At 46.6% G+C, this 18688-nt stretch overlaps 1 pseudogene; it reads left to right on the top strand.

Moving 5' to 3' along the window:
- The first annotated feature begins 1529 nt into the window (after positions 1–1529).
- LOC116664472 lies at positions 1530–2078 on the top strand (annotated as a pseudogene).
- Positions 2079–18688: the final 16610 nt, after the last annotated feature.

The following is an 18688-nucleotide window of genomic DNA, read 5'->3' as shown; positions in this document are numbered from 1 at the left end:
CTGAGTGAGGCAGGAGGGAGGGGGGGCAGGGCACAGCCATGAAAAGAATGACCCAGCGATCAGCACCAAGATGGCGGAAGATTCACCTCCCAGTGGACCTTGAGCTTCATTATACGCTCATTGAAATACAATAGCTGCTAAATGGGCCTCCCACAGGCGCCATAAAGGCTGACCATCAGAGGTCAAAAAGTGGGCGGTGGCCCATTCCTGGGGCTCCCAGCCCCTTCCCCAGAGTAGTTGGAATAATCCTCCCACTTGTTAGCATATGAAGTTATTGAACCCATAAAAACTAACACCGCAGGGCCGCTCTCCCTGCTGAGTAAGACGGCCCACACTCTGCCTGTGGAATGTGTTATCTCCTGGGCTGTGGCCTCCCTTGCTTCTGAGACGGCCTGCACTGTCTATGGACTGTGCATCTCTCTGAATAAATCTGCCTTCAGTCCTCAATGGCTCGCTCTTGAATTCTTTCCTGCGTGAAGCCAAGGACCATCACTCGATGGGGTGCACCCCAGGAACCTGACTGAGACGTGGGGCATGGCCAGCCTCTCGCCCCACATTTCCCTGTACCAGGAGCACACGCCGTCAGGCGCACGGCCGCTTCTCTCCAGCCCGCCCGCCCTCGGAAGGCGCCTCCGCATCCAGCTCCGCACTGATTACCCACTTAGACCACGCTGTCTGCTCCCTCCCAGCCCGTGACTGGCACAACCGCGCTCTGAAACAGTGGACCTTTCAGGGACAGGGAATCCTCTTCAAGGAAGCAGAGTCCCTCTTGGGCCAACTTCAACAGCTACAAGTTCTTCTACAAGCGACAGGAGTATCCTACCCCTGCGTCCCCAACTTGTACCCGTTCTGCTTCCAAAGCACAGGTACCTGAACTCATCTATTTCCCAATAAGGGTCTCCTTCCAAGTGGCCTAGGGTGCTACGGGAAGGAGTCATCCTACCGTTGAACAGACGGTGGGCGACTCCCATCCCAAACGCAGGGGCAGCTGCCCAGAGAGCCTGTCCCTGCCTGGATCCGGGATGGCTCCTCTCACCCAGCCACTGCTCCCGGACGTTCCCTCCCGGTGGCCTCCTCCCCATCCTCGGGCTGCAGCACCTGCGGTCGGGGCTCATGTCTGACAAGGTGTCCAACCCTGAGCTGTCCTTTTTTCCATTCAGGATGAACCCCCTCTCTGCTTAGTGTCTCCAAATCAAATGAGGGTTTTCAGCTAATCTGCTCCAGCCAGAGGACCCAGTGGTTCATCAGATAGAGCTTCCCGTTCTGGGACAGCTCAGACCGTACAAATAAGAAAAAGCTTATGTATGTCCTTTGAAGCTAAGGAAGGGCTGGGCTGTACTTCCAGTGCTGCCACCACCCCGCCGCTGCTGCTCATAGTAATCCCCAGCATTTACTGCGCACTTACAGGTGTCGAGTCCTGTCTAGGCACTAAGTGTGAGACTGCTGTTCCCAGCACTCTGCTGGGCTAGGAGAAGAGGAGGAACCTGTCCGGAATCCCTGCAGGACAGCAAAAGGAGGAGTTTCTCAATATGGAAAAACCTTGCAGAGAAAAGGAAAGAATGCCTGAGAACCGAGGAGAGATGGAAAACAAAGGACAGCCACCGGATGCGGGAAAGCGGGGAGGAGCTCGTAACAGGGAAGGCAAGGGGAAGTCCGAAGACAAGGGAAGGACAGACGATGAGGAAGTACTAAAGGATAAGGAAAAGCCTGAGCATGATGCAAAGCCAAAAAAGGGAAAGCCAGCCAGCAAACCAAGGGCTGCAGGAAAGCACCCAGCTGGGCTGATGTGCCCAGGAAAGCCAAAAGAAAGACCAACAGGGGCTGGCTCAGGGTCTCAAGGAACATAAGGAGGCCATACAGGATGTGCATCTGAGCAATGAGGAGATGATAAGAGAGTATGACGAGATGGCTAGGGTGGAGGAAAAGGTGAAGAAAACCATACAGAAATTATGGGGAGGGGGGTGCTATGTGGATGTAAAAAAAGCTTACAGGACACCTTCTACCCAAGGAGCCCAAGGGAACTCAGGGGTGGCTGCAGGACCCCACAAAGGGGCTAGGAAGACCTTCCTTTTGTGTAGTGCCCCTGGCAGGCACTTGCTGGGCTGTGTGCTTTAATGTTTTGCAAATACTTTTGTTGTCAGTTGTCACTCTTGTTATCAACAAGATTTTGTCCATACTAGAGTGCTCTATCAGTAGGGGATTTTCAGCCATATGCTTTCCAAAGACATTATGAATCTTGGAAAAATAAAACAACTTATAATATCAAAAAAAGGATATAAATGAGAGTTTAGTAAAGGAGCCACTTACTCTTATAGGTGTGTAGTCTGGATGAAGAGAACGATCAGGGATGGGGCAACAGCCACAGACGATGGGCAGCGGGAATCACAACCACTCGTGCAACAATGAAAAAGGGCAAGGAAGGTCATGGTGTTTTAGGATCTAGAGGCGAGAGCTGTGGCGGAGGGGGCAGCATCCACTGCCCCAGTGAGGGGGCGCTCAGTGAGAGCGGACTTTGTGGAGGTCCTGGAAGGTAAGAAGTCCCCTGACCCTCCTCATCCCACCGTCCATCGGCTGAGCCGCAGTGGAAGTCACAGGGCCCTGAACTGGGTGGTACAGTCCACAGAGGGCGGCCTCTTGGGTACTGAGCACAGCGGTGGAAGGCATGGGAGTGGATCTGAGAAGGGAGCTGATCACCTAGTCTAACTCCAAGAGGCAAGTTTACTGTTGTTTCCAGGAAACAGCACCAGATGGGTTTGAACCCAGGGAACTTAGTGGGAGAACTCGTGCCTTTGACACTGTGCTATACTGTTTTCCAAAAGCTCACATTGGAGGGAGAAAGGGGGTGGGGGGATGATACTGTTTCCTACAAGTTAGCTACCTTTCAACATCCAATCCCCTAGAGATGTCATGGCCATGAAAATCGGAATACAAGTAAGTTACCTTCTCAGAAGGAGGGTCATCCAAAAGGTCCATCTAAGGCAGGTAATTACTACCTGAGCTTGTGATAAAATCAACGGATCTATGGGTAGTTTCTACATGTTGCTCTTATTTCTATGCCCTCTTCCACCTGGCAGGTCCTTGGGTGCCCAAGGGCAGCCACCCAGCCTCCTCCTGGTCTCATCTGTCTCACCAATCTTCACACCCCTCTGCTGATGTTTGGTTTGCCTTCACTGGATGCGCCTCCCTCCTCTGCATGCAGCCCATGTGCACCCCTCTTAAAGAAGGCTGACAGCAGTCCTCTTGGAGAAGTCCTCTGTTTGCATACCGGGAGGCAGAAGATGGAATCGTTTTAGAGAAATCTTGGACCCAGCTCCCCAAAGGAAAAGCCTCTATATTTAAAATTCTTCCATGTTACCGAGATCAAATTATCAACTCTTTTTCAGATAGATTCTATTTCTCTATGAAGGTAGCAGAAGGCTACACATGCATTGACTGCATTATTTTAACTCATTGAAGCACCTTCCTAGAATGACAATTAAGCCCTCGGTTTTTGTTAAGGAAGGTCACTCAAAAGACTTTCCTGAAATTTCTATACAATCATTACCATAAGCAGCCTCAACGATGTTGTTTATTATCCTTTATAGAACAAGGACCGAGAGAATAAATTATCCCGAGAATGTAGTGCAAGAAGTTGGTATTTCTTGATGATATGCTATTTCTTCTTTGATAAGCTAGTGAGGACTATGAAAAGCATCATTCTTTTTTTGCCTTGACTAATGGGAACTTCCAAGCCAACTTACTCACAGCTCAGTTGCAGTAATCCACTTTGCCCTAGGCTTTCTGGTCCTGCTCCTGTTCCTTTATTCCCACTTAAATCATCCTACAATAAATGCGTCCTTTATTCTTTTTGTAAGTTAGCAATAGTAGTATTAACTAGTTTTGTGTGTGTGGTAAGTTGACAAAGTGATTTTTTATTTTCTTTTTTGATCCCTGCAATGGCCCTGTGAGGTCTGCTGGATTACCGTTAACTGGAATGTTTGCAGGTGACATTCAGAGGGGTGAACTAATCGGGCCCAAGCCACCTGCCTGGAAGGGGTGGCCCTTTCAGAAAGCAGAGCAGCATGAGTTCAAGCTCCGGAGTCTGGCTGGGTTAACAGCCAGCCCGCTTGACCTTGGACAGATCACTTACCCCTTAGTTAGCAAGCTTCAGTGCTCGCGTCTTCAGAATGGGGGAAATACTCACACCTAATCCACGGACTCAGAAGGATGAAATGAGATAATCCATACAAAGCACCTGGCACCACACCTGACACTAGATAAGAACCCAACACACGTTACCGATACGACGCTGACGAGGAAGAGTATTGAAATTCGCTCTGTCTTTGTTTTCCCAAGGCGAGCACGCTTTCTAGCACCAGGCTGCCTTTCAGAGATTACAGGTACATTCTAACTGCTCTGCATTCAAAAATTTCTGGACTTTTCCTAGCCCCTGTGTTGACCTGCAATCTAGCAGACGCTTTGGTTATGCAACGTAACTAGAAAAAGTTCTGCCCGGGAGCGGGTTTTGGTCATGTGTAAATGCACCAGAGAAATGGTATGCGTTGGCCCCTGGAGGAAGACTTTTTGCTCCAGGTCAGGTGCTCTCACCTCCCAGGGGCACATCCTCTCAGAACGGAGCCCATAAAGAAACAGGCTATTTGAGCAGGTCACTTCCCGTTCTGGGCTCTGTTTCCTCACCTATAAATGGAGCGGGTGGGTGGTGGTGAAAATGGATTCCAAGTGCCCCTGTCTGACTGAAAAACAATGGGGCTCCTCTGCAGGAAAACTGGCTAAAAGGCTCCCACATCCCTCCTGCTGGCCTGTCCCCGCCCGCCCTGGCGTGTTCTTACGGCACCGTGTTATCCACGAGGGATCAGAGGATGCAAGGATTCACTTAGCAGATGAACACCTGTTATCAATCACCGGCTCTAGCGAGAGGGGGACTTTGAAGGAAGGAGGCATCTACCTGTGAAGTCTGAAGGTTGAGGGGGTAGGAGAGTAGATGACGCTCTCACTCTAAACAACAACAATGCACCCGACTGCATTTTACAAAACACTGCCTTATGCGTTGTCTCGTTCTCCTGACCAACTCTGAGAAGTAGATGTTGTCATGTTCCTTACTTTACAAAGAGCTTATGTGAGTTGCCTGAGATCACACAGAGAACAGTCTGCAGAGCGAAGACCTGAATTGAGAGCTCAAAAGCCAGGGGACGTTCCCATTACATCACACTTTCTGCTTCTCTGTGGCTCAGTCCAGAGCTCAGTTTTCCTGAGCCACATGTTTACATTATTTATAAAAATTTGAAAGAGCCACTGCCCCCGTTTCCCCAGACAGCCTATAGCCATGGCAAACCAGGAAGGATGGCCCTGCCCAAAGACAGACACTGCTGAGGTGGCCTGGGGGCAGGTGACGTCGGAGCTGTTGGTGAAGTTTCTTCTTAACATCGTTGCCTTGACTTTCAAACTGTAATTATGTCTGCACACTCCCCACCCAGGGGAGCCCATCAGTTCCTCTGAGATTTTTGGGTTGTATCTCATTTTACAGCCGAGCAACTGATTTTTTTGTCTGCAGGTTTTGCTCACTCAGGCACCTCGAGCTGTCAAGGGGCATGTCGTGTCCCCAGCAGTGAGTCACAGACCCGTCAGACCGGAAGTGCTGTGTGGGCTTTCTGAGAGGCGCTGAAGTGCGGATCAACGGTCCTCAAAGCGTCACAATCATCGGGAAGGTCTGTGAAAGCACAGGTGCTGGCCCCACCCCCGGAGCGTCTGGTTCAGTTGACCCGGGGTGCGACCTGAGGGTTTGCACTTCTAACCAGTTCCAGGGTGAGGCTGATGCTGCTGGTCTGCGGGACACATCTGAGAACCATTCACACAGAGTGAAGCAAGTGAGCGTTAGCATCACCAAGATTTGGGTACAACTGTGCCTCAGCTTTGGGGCAAATTACCAGACCTCTGGGGGGTTCAGCTTCCTCACTTCCAAGTGATGATAACGGTACCTACTCCACAAAGTTGCTGACGACGGTAAATGAGATGGTCCATGGACAAGAGGGCCGTTTCCCTAACCATCAGCTTCTGGGTCCCTGCAGATGGCAGAACTCAAGTTTGTTTTCTAGTTTCCTAGATGACTTTGACCCCCAATAAAAACTCGCTTGTGGAAAAGCATCAATAAGCATGTAGAGTCTGACAAAGAGCTTGTAGAGGACACAGAAAAGGAAGTTACATCCTACCCCACAGCCAACACCTTGACCTCTCTCCTTGGACCCTGTTGTTCTACTAACACCCCTCTCTGGTCTCTTGGCCACGACCTTGGTATCGCGGAGCTCCTAAGTATCACTGGATGTCTTCTCTAAGTGGTTCCCAACATTAATGTCTCTCGAGTTAGGAGGCAGGCCAGTTTAACACTCTGCTAGCCTTTTCCCTCCCATGGATGCCCAAACTCACCATGACGTTTGCAAACCAAGGTCCTCCAGTTAGGAGCCCGTTACCTCCTGAAGGCTGGTCCTGGCCGTCCTTCATCACTTGAGCTTGCTTTTGCCCTCCTAGTCCCCATCATGAGCAGTTTATTAGAGCATCTCCCCCTTGCCCGCCTCCTGTTCATTGGCCACCTCCCAATAAAGAGAATATAATGTCTTCCCTGTCTCTGTGCGCTATTATATGACTGTTCTCTCAAGGGAGTGATGGTTTAGGGAAGAGGCGAAACAAACAGCAATGGGTGGTACTCGGGCCTCCCTCACCTTCTCCTGAGGGGTCTGAAAGTGCTTGCTTCTGAGAGCAAGTTTGAAATAATTCCCCTAGATCTGATAGCTCATAGCTGAGGAGTGGTCCTTGTCCTCCTGGATGACACCTCCAGTGGTGTGTCGGCAGGAGCTGTGAGTGTGAGTGCAAACAGAGTGGCATTACAGGGTAGCATCGGTCCCCAGGTGGGTGGAACCCATGGCCAGAGGCTTCCTCACGCTTCCTCACCGGCAGAGCCAGGCCCAACCCGGGGCTGCTTGCCCCCTCAGCTGGACTGATGCCTGTCCCCTTTCTCAGCCTCAGCCTCTGTCAGGAAGATGAGGTTCCCTGTCTGCCAAGGCATTTTCCCCTCTTAGCGTGATAGCTTGTTTTCCCATCTTCTCCTCCACTTACGACACAAAGTCCTGGTTCCAACACACTTGATCTTCTCCTCCAAGGGCTGTAACTATCACCTCCATTTCCCTCTGTAACTTAAAATCAGCTTCACTGAGAACAAGAGCTGGGGAACTCCCAATCCCAACCCCACTGGGAAGTGAGCTGTGACGCTGCCCCACCATGTTTCTCATGAATGGCTCTTCCTAACTTATTCCACCAAGCCTCCCTTTGCAAACCACATTTAAAATCTGCATTTCTCTTAGTTTGCTGCCACTGTCTCTTGAATCCCAAAGGGAAGATAAAAGTCTTTTTTCCCCTCTGCGGCTCCATTTGCAGCCAAGGTCTGGAGAGCCTCCTTACTCCTGAGTACCCAGATGAGCCACAGCCGTAGAGATGCTATTGAGTTTGGGGCTGCAATTAACGCCTAAGGTTGGATCTAACCAGCTTTTCATTACCCTCCTTTGATTATACACCCATGCATCACTTTGCCTTCCCCCTGCAGCCCCAGTTAACTACCTTCTTCTTCTTGTGGTCGGAGGAATTTAGGATCTAAGTTGAGAAAACTCATGAGTTCAAATCGGATGTGCGGCCACCTGGCTTGTTTGAGAAGGCTGTTTTACCCCTCTGAGCTTGTGTCCGTGTCAAAAAGGGATAAAACAGGGCTCATGCTAACATCTGCTCCGTGAAGGACTGAGCGAATTCATACATATGTGAGGGCGTTTGCAAACACTTGGTACTTCCAACACACACTTTTCTTATTTCTAGGTGCACTCACCTATTCCTCTCATCCCAGACTTCCTCTCCAGCTGGTACTAACTGAGAGTTTGGGCATAATGGATAGAGTAGGACATTCTTTTATTAATTTTTACTCCAAGTGACTAGGCTGTCTTTGCTTCCATGGATGGAATCACATCCAAGTTGTTGTCACGTTAATCACAGGCCAACTGGGAGTCGGCGATTTACACTTGTGTCACTTCCTCCAAGATTCGATTACTGTAATTGCCTATTGACTATGTGCCCTGCCGGCTTCCACACCAGCTCCAGCTGTCAGGGGAGGGAGCTGTGGGCAGTGTGTGTCATGGTAAAAGGGGTGGCTCCCGACACGTACACCAAACCAGCTTCTGAGCCTCTTGGTCCATCATTCCCAAGGCTTTGTTTAGTGTGCTGATCCACAAATTGCTCCTTTTACCTCTTCTGGGTCCGTTACAATGTGTCCCTGGCCAAGGATATCTCTGGATTGTAACCATGGATTTTGTGGTCAATTCCTGCCCAATGCAATTACCCAAGCTTATACAGAGTCTTGTTTGAAGACATCTATTTTCATTTGGAATTGTCTGATGCCCTAACTGTATTTTTTTTAAATGTAAGCTTTCTGCTTATCTCATGCAGCTTAAATTGATTTTTATGAATCATTTGGCTTCTCTACTGATTTTTCCATTTTCTTTCATTAGTGTCCTTGGGGGAGGGTGACGGTGGTAGTTGACTGTTTGCTTTTTCAGTCAACCAAGTCACGAGCTATCTAACTTCACCCTCAGATGAGAGGTCAGGTGCAAACTTCCATTTTATTCAATCTATAAATTGGTTTGAAAGAGGAGCCAGGAATGCATTTAATTCCTGCTATTTCAGGTTTGAGAGCCCTGTTCAACATTCCTGCTGATTCCTCTGCCTAAACTTTACACAAGTTGTCCCATAGCTCAGCTGTCTTGCAGAACTGAATTTAGCTTAAATCACTGCCATCTACTGCGATTGCCCCAGACAAATCTTTTCAGTCATCTAACTCTTAAATGAAAAGTGCTTCCTCACTGCTCATTTGATGGAGGGTAATGAGGTGCTGTTTCTACAAGATTACTTACCTGATGAGACAGGAGGACGCGATTGAAAAGACCCAGGCAGGACCCCAGATGGCTCTGGCTGAGCACTGCTGGAGGATGGAGCTAGCATTTTTGTAGAAAGAAGTCAATGCTTTCCTTCTCCATTTTGGCCTCAATAAATTAATGTGGTGCTTTGTCTTCAGAAAACACTCTTTCAACATTTTCGTTTTTCCCCCCAGTGCTTAGAGCAGTGGTTCTTTCTCTTCAGCATCCATCATAATCACCTGAAGGTCTTCTGAAAACACAGATTCCTGGGTCCTAACCCCTGAGTTCCTGATTCAGTAGGGATGGGTTGGGGCCTGACAATGTGCATTCTGAACAATTTCCCAGGTAAGAGTGATGCTCTGCTGGTTTAGAAACCACACTTGGAGAACCACTGGCCCGGAGCGTATAAAGCCAGCCAACCATAGTGGCATTAACGCCCTCACTCGTTTGGCCGTTTCCTCCCATTCCAACCTTCCCTTCCATTGCTACCACAGGCTAACATCCACTCAAGCCACATGTCAGCATATACATGCCAGCTATTTAAATCCCTTACAGTTCTTGAAAGCAGCAAAGCCCTCCCTACTTCCCTGACTTTGCTGTTGCTGTTGACTTTCCTGGCATGATGCTCTTCATCCCCTGGCTTTCCCATCTGGCTCACCTCCAACTCATCCAAGTTCTATGTCAAGCATCAACTTCTCTGTAAATCAAGTTTCTCGCTAGAGAGACCCTACACTCCTATTTTGCCACGACTGTGCCTTGCATTGCTCTCCATCATTGCACTTATTTCCGTGTATTTTGATCATTTCTTCACAAGTTTTTGCCTCGGCTAGACTGTGACTCCCTGAGGGCATGGACTGCACTTCACTTCTCTAATTCCAGAAGCTTGTACCATGCCTGGCCCAAGTTTGCTGATCAGTATACGTCTGTGGGCTTGCTTATTTCATGGCAGAGACATCCGCTTGGCTTAATTAACTAGGAGCTTGGGTTAAACATGACTCCCCTTCAATAGATACAAGTGATGCGTCTTTGGTTGCTTGAAGTCTCGTGTAAATGAAAAGGAGGGAAGAGAGCTTAGTCCTGCAGGGGTCTGATGGCTTCATTTCATTTCATGATCTTAACTGACTTCTATAATTATTGCATAGGAACAGAGCCAGAAGGTAGACATTTTGCCTTGTTGCTGCACGTGAATAGCATTCTTCTACATTTTCACATCCTTCATCCCAGTAAATCCTTAGCAATAGTCCTAGGACATGTTAAGATGCTCCACTTGGTATAACACCATTTCATTTGGAAAATGACTCCCTGCAGAGAGCCTCCCACCCATGACTAGGATGTGAGTGGCAGTTCAGGACAGGGACGGAGAACACAGGGGTAGGGTGGGCACTGCTTTGAGTGAGGAAAAAGCCTAGCACAGGCCTTAGAAGGCATACGTTCTCTGGTCACGATCCAGCCATGACTGACCATGCAATTGTTTCCCACTGGCTTTTTCACCTGCCACATGAATTAAATGACTTCTCAGGTCTCTTCTAGTCTTAATATCCTGTAACAATATCTTTGGACTAAAATAACAGATTCGTTCACAATTCCCCAATGAACTCTTTAAAGACAGTGTTGCCTTTTGTTCAACGTCCTCGGAACTGTCACGGCTTATTCTCCAGTGTGTATCAGGCCCCCGAACGCTTTCTAGACACATTTCTGAGAGAAGGGGCTGCAGGAGTAGAGGTCACCTCCTAGGCAGGGTGCTCACTGAGTGTTTTTATAAACAGACAGATTGGTAAAGAAGTCAGCTCAGATCCATCCCAGACCTTGTCATGCCCACTGCTGGGGTTGCACTCGGTTTTCCAAAGGCTAAGAGCTTTGCATCCTTTTTGGGGGATGTCCACAGATGGACACAAAGGCTAGATTCTCTCCAGAAGTTTCTCCTCATCATGGTTTCAGTGAATAGCTCAGTGCTTACAACAGCCAAAATTGAGATCTCCATCCACCATGGCCCCTTCTGTTAACTGCTCAGCCTTCATACTGGATTCTCCTCCTATTACTACACAGGTACCTCTCCAAACTAAATCAGTCTTTTCTCCCAAATATGCTCTTCCTTTTAGGGTTCTCCAACTCTTTGAACAGAATCCTGTTACATAGGCTCGAAATTACAGGCTCTCTCTTGACTCCTATTTCCCTCACCTCATGTACCTAAGGGTCTTGTCTATTTGCTTCTGGAATATTCCCCCCTCCCTTCTCTGCCCTTATCACATGGCCACCATCCTAGCACAGGTCTCTGCGATCTCTTGCTTGGAGTTTCTCAGTAGCTTCTTAACTGGTCTGAGCTTAGCACTCCTTTTATTCCAACCTGTTCGAAGCAGACCTTGAGATGAGGATTCATGAAGAAGCCACGTACCCCGGAAGCGCTTCCTGGGAGAAGCTGGTAAGGGATGCAGGAGGCAAGACGGGAGGGGAAGAATCTAGGTACAGAGAAGCTTTCACACACAGCCCAGCCCCGTCCGACCCTTCAGGAAACTCCGCAGTGGGCGCTACGCCTCAGAGTTTGTGCCAGCTGGGCAAGGCGGCGGGGCTCTCACGTCTCTCCACTGTCACTCATTGGCCAAGTGCTGCCCCAAGTGCCAATTCTCCAGCATTTTCAGCAACGTGCTTTTTTTTTGGGGGGGGGGGTAATTATATTTATTTATTAATTTTTAATGGAGGTGCTGGGGATTGAACCCAGGACCTTGTGCTTGCTAAGCATGTGCTCTCTCGCTGAGCTACACCCTCCCCCTGCAGCACTGTGCTTGTTTTGTCAAAGTTCCTCCCGTGACCCAAAGACAGTCACTGGAATAAAATCACAGGTGTGAACGGTTAGAAGCAACGCATGCAGAAGCCAGGAAGTGGGGCACAGAGAAACAGCAAAAGGGATCTAGGGGACCTGGGCACTTGACAGAACATCGACAGCACCCACTACACAAACCTCTGCACTACTGCTCAGTCACTGCTCTGCTTGGGAGCCGTCAGTGACTCCTTAAACTCTCTAAGCTCTTTGTATCAAAGTCCCAATCATTGAGCACCAAACATTTATCGCTGCTGGCCTTTTTTAAATCCATAAATCATAGTACATCCTGAGAAAATGATTTAGTATTACACACAGATCAGAGTTTTCCATCCCCTATGCCCTAGCCCACTCAGTCCCCTCTGCCTGGAATGGTCTTTAAACCACATCTGCGGAACCTATTCATCCTCCAAAGACCTGGCTGCCTCCCAGGAGATGGGGTCTTCCCCTCTTTGGAGCTTCTCCATCACTTCATCTGTCCCTCAACCCATGTACTGTGCATAAAAGCAGCTGTCTTCTCTCTCCTCTGGACTAATGGTCAACATCAACATCACCTTCCTCTCTGCATCCTTCGAGCACCATCCACAGGACCCAGTGCTTGGAACATAAACGATGTTTGTTGAGTACATGGTTGAAACTCCTCCATGAGTCTATGTCAATCAAGAGGGTGAACTGGGAAGTGAGCCTCCACCCCCAACTCAGTTATTGAACTTCCAGCTCTCTCAGTGGGGGTTTTAGCCTTTTGGAGGCAGTAAATCCACTGGGTGCCTTTTTTTTTTTTTATGTCCTTTCATATCAGTCTCTGCTGTGGAGGAGATGGTGGTACGATGGTCCAATTCACCATGTCCTGAAACAACCCTTTCTTTTGAGAAGTTCTAGAAATAGCTTGGGAAACCATTTAATATGTGAGCCTACCTAACACTCAAGAGTATTTTTCTGAATATAAATGTGAAATGTTTCTCTACCAGGAGGAGCACTGAAATGGCATTTAAAGACCTGGGCTCTGGTACTGATGTAGTGTGAGACGTGGTGGAAGTCAGTTAGCCTTTTTGGGGTTTATTTCCCTCATGAGTCAGTGTTGTGATTGGATTAGAGCATTAGTATCTCTAATATTTTGTGATTTCTCTTGGACCTTCTATATGCCAGCCACTGCACTGAGTATTAGAGGTATGAAGACAAAAATCATGGGTTCCCTTGGCCACAGAACCCTCAAAAAACTGGTTATCTAGGACCCCCTTGAAATCATTAAGCTGCCCTGGAAGAAAAGTTGTTCTAGTGTTGAAATTTCCTTCCTGTATCTTTTACCCTTTTGTTCATTTATTAATTAATTAATTTAAATTGAAGTATAGTTGGTTTTCAATGTTGTGTTAGTTTCTGGTGTACAGCATTGTGACTCAGTATTTCTTCTCATATTCTTTTTCACTACATTGCCCTTTAGTTCTAATAGAACCCTTCATTAGATCCAACGCCTCCTTCCTATTCTTTGCGACAAGACTTTAATCACAGAAGACCCTCAGGAACTTTGAAACTTTCAATTTGTCCACACAATTTCTCCCATGGAACACATACATCGATATGAGCAGAGAACCAATATCTGTGCCTCCTGTAGATTCCAGCGCTGCCCGGCTCACTCGGTAGCCATTTGATGGGATCACGCACATTAACCCACGTGCATTCCAATCAGTGCCAGAGTAAAATGAAAACTCCCCACACCATGGACCCCTAAGCTCCCTCCTGCATGGATGAAGCTGACCTGTTAAATCATCAGCACTGCATGTTTTCTCCCCTATGCACTAAACAAACATAATCATAACCCCATCAACGCATGGGATTCCCCGATCTCTCATTCTTCTGATTGATTGTGTTCAGATGTTCTGAGCCCTTAATGTACAAGTTTGATTAACTTATTAAATATTCACCTATGCCAGGTACTGAACAAGTCCCTGCAGGTAGTAAGATACTGAGAAAAGGTTCATGCAACGGAGGAGACTCCAACTAGTACTTCTGGGGTGTTCAGACCAGTTCAGAATTACATGCAAGGTCTGCCCGCTTGCTGTGCGTATCTGCCCAAAGGCCATGTTTGTCGTTCGCTTCACCTTGTCTACAAAACTCTTTGGCTTATGACAAAGAAAGGCAAAAGCGCCTTCCCTTTTATTGTTGCCTTGACCATGTTTCCCTTCTGGGCCAGATACCAGTGCTTATCATGTACCACTGGATGCCCAAGGAGTGGGCCAGTAATCACCACACATTTGTGCAGAATTATTTTGTTCTGATTCAAAGGCCTTCTGCCAGATATTGACAACTCAGTGGGGGGAAGGAGTCCTGTTTAGGACATTCCCTTGTCAAGGGTGAAGAAGAGCCTAGGCTTTGAAAGGGAAATATACCCTTTGAGAGTTTCCTCGCTCTGCATCAGCCCTCCTATACAGCACAACCCTGGAGCTTGGAAGCTGTGGACCAGTCTGGAAGGACCAGTCTGGAAGGAACAGGCTCAGGATGAAAAAGTTCTGGAATGCAGTCCACCTCACCCAGCTGGAGCCCGAGTCCAATGTCCCCATTACTTGGAGGCCTTACTATTAGTGAGGGTGACGGGCCCAGGATTTGCAATTCTATTGGAAATCACTACGCGACGATGTGAGCAGGTGTTGATGAGCCCCACTTGGAGATAAAGAATCTCTCTCAGGCTTACCAGGTTTGCTAACCTCCAGCTCGGTTTTTTTTTTTTAAGGGCATCAACAAGCAGAGTCTTCCTCTCCTTTGTGATACCATCTCTTCTCCTTGCACGTACCTAGCTGTATTTTGTTTTCACTCAAGAGACATAATGAACGTGGAAATTTCAATTAAAGGAACATGGAGGAAAGACATTTTGAAGGAAGCTCACACTAATTTTGTTCAGATATTCATTTTGGGGGGGGGAAGTGTTCTCTCCTAGATAATGTCTTCATCTTTCACCTGGGGATTTGGTGAGGAGATTATAAAGCAATAGCTATTAATGTTAATCCAGTAAGAGAGTTTAAGACTGATTCTAAGCCATCACTGGGCCACATCTCTGGCAAAGATGTTAGGTAGGTTTCATACTAAAATGTGCCTTCATGAAGCAGCTGACAATGAATATCACTGATTAACAGGTCTCTTTCCTGTCCATTCATCGGGCCCAAACCAGACAAAAGCACCAGTCTGGAGAATGGATACCAGGGACCACGCTGAGGTGGGAGAGACCTTTTACAACAGTGCTCAGAGGCTGTTCAGCTAGGGGAGGATTCCAACCGTACTCATGAGGGGGAAGCATCTAGTCTGTTGGGTAAAGGAAGGGAGATAAAGGGGGATGAAAAAGCACAGACAGAAGCAGGCGTTTGGTTGGAAAAGCAATGAACAAAGTCACTGCAGGTGCACAGTTCAGAACTGGTGCTGCAAAGAGTGACAGGTGCCCAAGTCCCATTTTTGTAGGTTGCCTCGCCACTTCCTCACGTGCCCAGTTCCTTCCATCTGTCTCTTCTCTCACATAGTTCTTCCTTCTAAAATGGCCTTGCCCTATCTCTCTTCTACCTGTGCATATTTCACTGAAACTTCAAGGCCCAGGTCAAGCTCTGCCTCCTCTGTGAGGCTGACTTCATGTTTTCATTGCTCCCAGATCTAATCGCTCTGTTAACTCTTTGAGAACCACGTGGTGGAAACGGCAGAGCACATGCAATCTTCTTTCCTAACAGTTGGCTTCGCTCTGCATAGGAGTTTACCTCAGCATATGCAGCTGACAAAGAAAATGCTTTGTGCACTAATTATCTCATATGAATAGTACTTGTCTCTTTCAATTAAATACCTTGGAGGGAGGCAGCAGTGCTGCATAATTTCTCTGATCCTCAAATGTGTAACATAGCACTAGGTTTGCACCGTAGCCAACATTTACTGGACAGTTGCCACGTGCTTGACACTGTTCTAGGATCTTTGCAGGTGTTAAGTCACAACGACCCGGGGAGGTAGTTATTGGCACTATTCTCATTTTACAGATGAGGAAACTGAGGCTTAGAGAAATTCAGTTAACCGCCCAAGACCACACAGCTAGGAAATATGAGAGGCAGGGTTCAAGTGTAGGCTGTCCATACCTCTGACCACTTACTGTAAATGGCCTGTGCAAGGTAATCAATACGTGCTTTATTACCTGTTAATGGATCTATTGACTTTATCTGAAGGAGAATGAAAATTAATTCAAAAATGAAGCATCCTTTGTACAAAAAAAAGGAGCTCGTGCTTAACGGTATTACTCATTTCTTGTTACTTGGATTTGATCTGAAAATTGAGCCAAAGCATTTCATCCTTCTCAGGCTGCCCTTGGGCTTTTATACAAACTACAGGAAGCACAGAGTCTGACCAGGGCTTTCAGCTGGGCTCCTCCTCATCTGAAGGTGAAGTGGAAACCGGGCAAGAGTCCAAATGCTTTACCAAACCAGCTAATGCTACTGGCAGCTCCCTAGAAACCATTTAGGGGCTCACAAAGCCCATGGCACACGGGGAAACCTGGGCAGCTCATTAAAAGAGGAAACAGGAAACAAGCATCAAAGAACGAGCGCTCTGGACGATGCGTTCATGTTAACATGTATGATTCATCTCTGAATAGGAGGGACAAAGACTGTTCTCTTTTCCAGGCTTGTTACGTCCACGCTGCATCCAAAGTGGTAATGTGCTGTTTGTTAAGGCTGCCTTTGAAAAGCTCTCCAGGTCTCCCCAGAAATGCAAGCCAGCAGCAGAGTTGATGGGGAGTGTAATGAGCATTCCCTGGTGGAGCACAAGGATGATTTTCCCCCATCATCTATTCGTATGTTTATAAATGAGTAATGAGGTCAATTCGGGACAGGCAGGTTTTGTGCCACAATTTGGACAGATGTTCAGAGCTCTGGAAAGCACAGCTGCCTGGTCCAAGTGGTGCCTCTTGCCAAAAGTACTCAGTGTTCAAAGGAGAATGTGTCACCAGGGACCATTCAGAGGAGCCCACTGATCATCAGGGAATCAGCTGGTATCGATTCTTTCCAACCACATTTACACTTGTAGAACCTGTGGCTCTCACTGAGAGCAAATGCACAAAATCAAAAGACTTTTTTTTTTTTTTTACAACTGGCAAATAAATATTGGATCAACATAGCTGTCACTCTTTGCTTGTTCATATCCCACAAGATTACATTTGTCTTCTCTTAAATTGGCAAAATTGAACTTTGAACCCATCACTCCTGAGGCTCCTGAGCTTGGGTTCTAACGGATGACATGGTTTCGTCCTTCTGATAACAGGCACAAAACTGCAACATGGAAGAGAAGGGTTTTGTTTTTAGAGTATGTGTAGCTCACATGATATTGGACCTGAAATGGCTGACCGTGAAATTCCTGAAATATTGGAGATACTTAATGCAGCCACACCAGCTATGTCACAGCACTGAAGCTTCTGTCCAGAGGGTCAGAGCCACTGATAGCTAAGGTCATGTGTCAGTGCTTTGCTATTATTACAAACCATTGTCAGAGATGTACATTTTTCTGCACGGCTCTTTGTATGCATTTGTTCTTGTTTCTCTAGGGTAGATCCTAAAGGTGGAAAAGCTGGAGTGTATGTATGGCACCTAGATTTTCAACTTTTCTAGATATTTTTAAATTGCCCGCTAAAGAGGCAGTATCGATTTGCATTATTACCAGTATGTCTTGGGCGCGCCCATTTCCCCCTACTTTGCTAACATTTGATGTCAGGTTCTTTAATGTTTGCCAGTCTGGTTGGTATGCACTGGTCTCTAAGTGCCTCATTTTGCATTTCCTCAGATTGTTAGGAGGGCTCAATGTGGTTACATTTGTTTATTTTTCATCTGCCTTGCCTCTTTTCTGGACTGTTTGTGTGTGTGTGTGCTATTTATCCATTTGTTTGCTTGTCATTAGTTCTTTATTGATTTTGGATAGGATGCCTTTGTAAGTTGTGTACATTGCAAACACTGTTACCCAGCCTATGATTTGTTTTCTTCATTTTTCTGTGTCTATTGTTGAAAAGAATTTAAAATTTTTTATGTAATCACATTTTGTGTCTTGCTTACATAATCCTTCCTTACCCCAAGTCATAATATGTTCTTCTGCATTTTTGTAGAGAACACTTAAACATTTTTCCCCCATAATTAAGTCTTTAATCCACCTAGAATGTATTTGTGTATGGTGTGAGGTAGGGATCCAATTTTATTTTTCCATATAGATAACCAATTGTTTTGACTTATTGTTTTAATAGTCTATTTGTGCCACTTGATTTGTAAAGCCATCTCTGTTATATATTAAGTTTCCTTTTTTTTTTTTTTTTTTTGCAGAGGGGAGGTAATTAGTTTATTTATTTATTCATTTATTAAGTGGCACTACTGGGGACTGAACCTAGGACGTCCTGCATGCTAAGCATGTCCACTACTGTTGAGCTATATACCCTTCCTCTCAATTTCCCATTTTTGTTGGTTTTGCCTCTTTTTGCTTTATTGGTCTATTTTCCTGTCTTTCTGTCGGTACAGTATTATCTCATTTAGTAATTCTGTTATAAAGCATCCTAGTATCTGACAAGGAAAGCACCACCACCAACCCCAGCCTTCTTCTTTTCTCCAAAATTGTGGTGGCTACTTTGGGCCTTTTTCTCTTCCTCATGAACTTAAGGATTAGCTTGTCAAGTTCTGAAAACTTCCTTGGGGTTTTAATTGACATTCTTTGCATTTATAGATTAAACTGGGTGAGAACTGACATATGTGATATTGAGTTTCCCAATCAATGAACATTTCTATTACATCAGAAAATCTTTTATGGGATTCAATAATGTTTTGAAAAATTTTTCCAGAGTTATAATACACATATTTGTTGATTTAGTACTAATTGCCTCAGAGATCTGTTGCTATTGTGAATGAAATTTTAATTTTCATTTCACTTTGAAAGTTTACTC

Source organism: Camelus ferus, chromosome 6 (genome assembly GCF_009834535.1).
Source record: "Camelus ferus isolate YT-003-E chromosome 6, BCGSAC_Cfer_1.0, whole genome shotgun sequence".
NCBI lineage: Eukaryota > Metazoa > Chordata > Mammalia > Artiodactyla > Camelidae > Camelus > Camelus ferus.
This window is presented reverse-complemented; position numbering and strand designations above follow the sequence as displayed.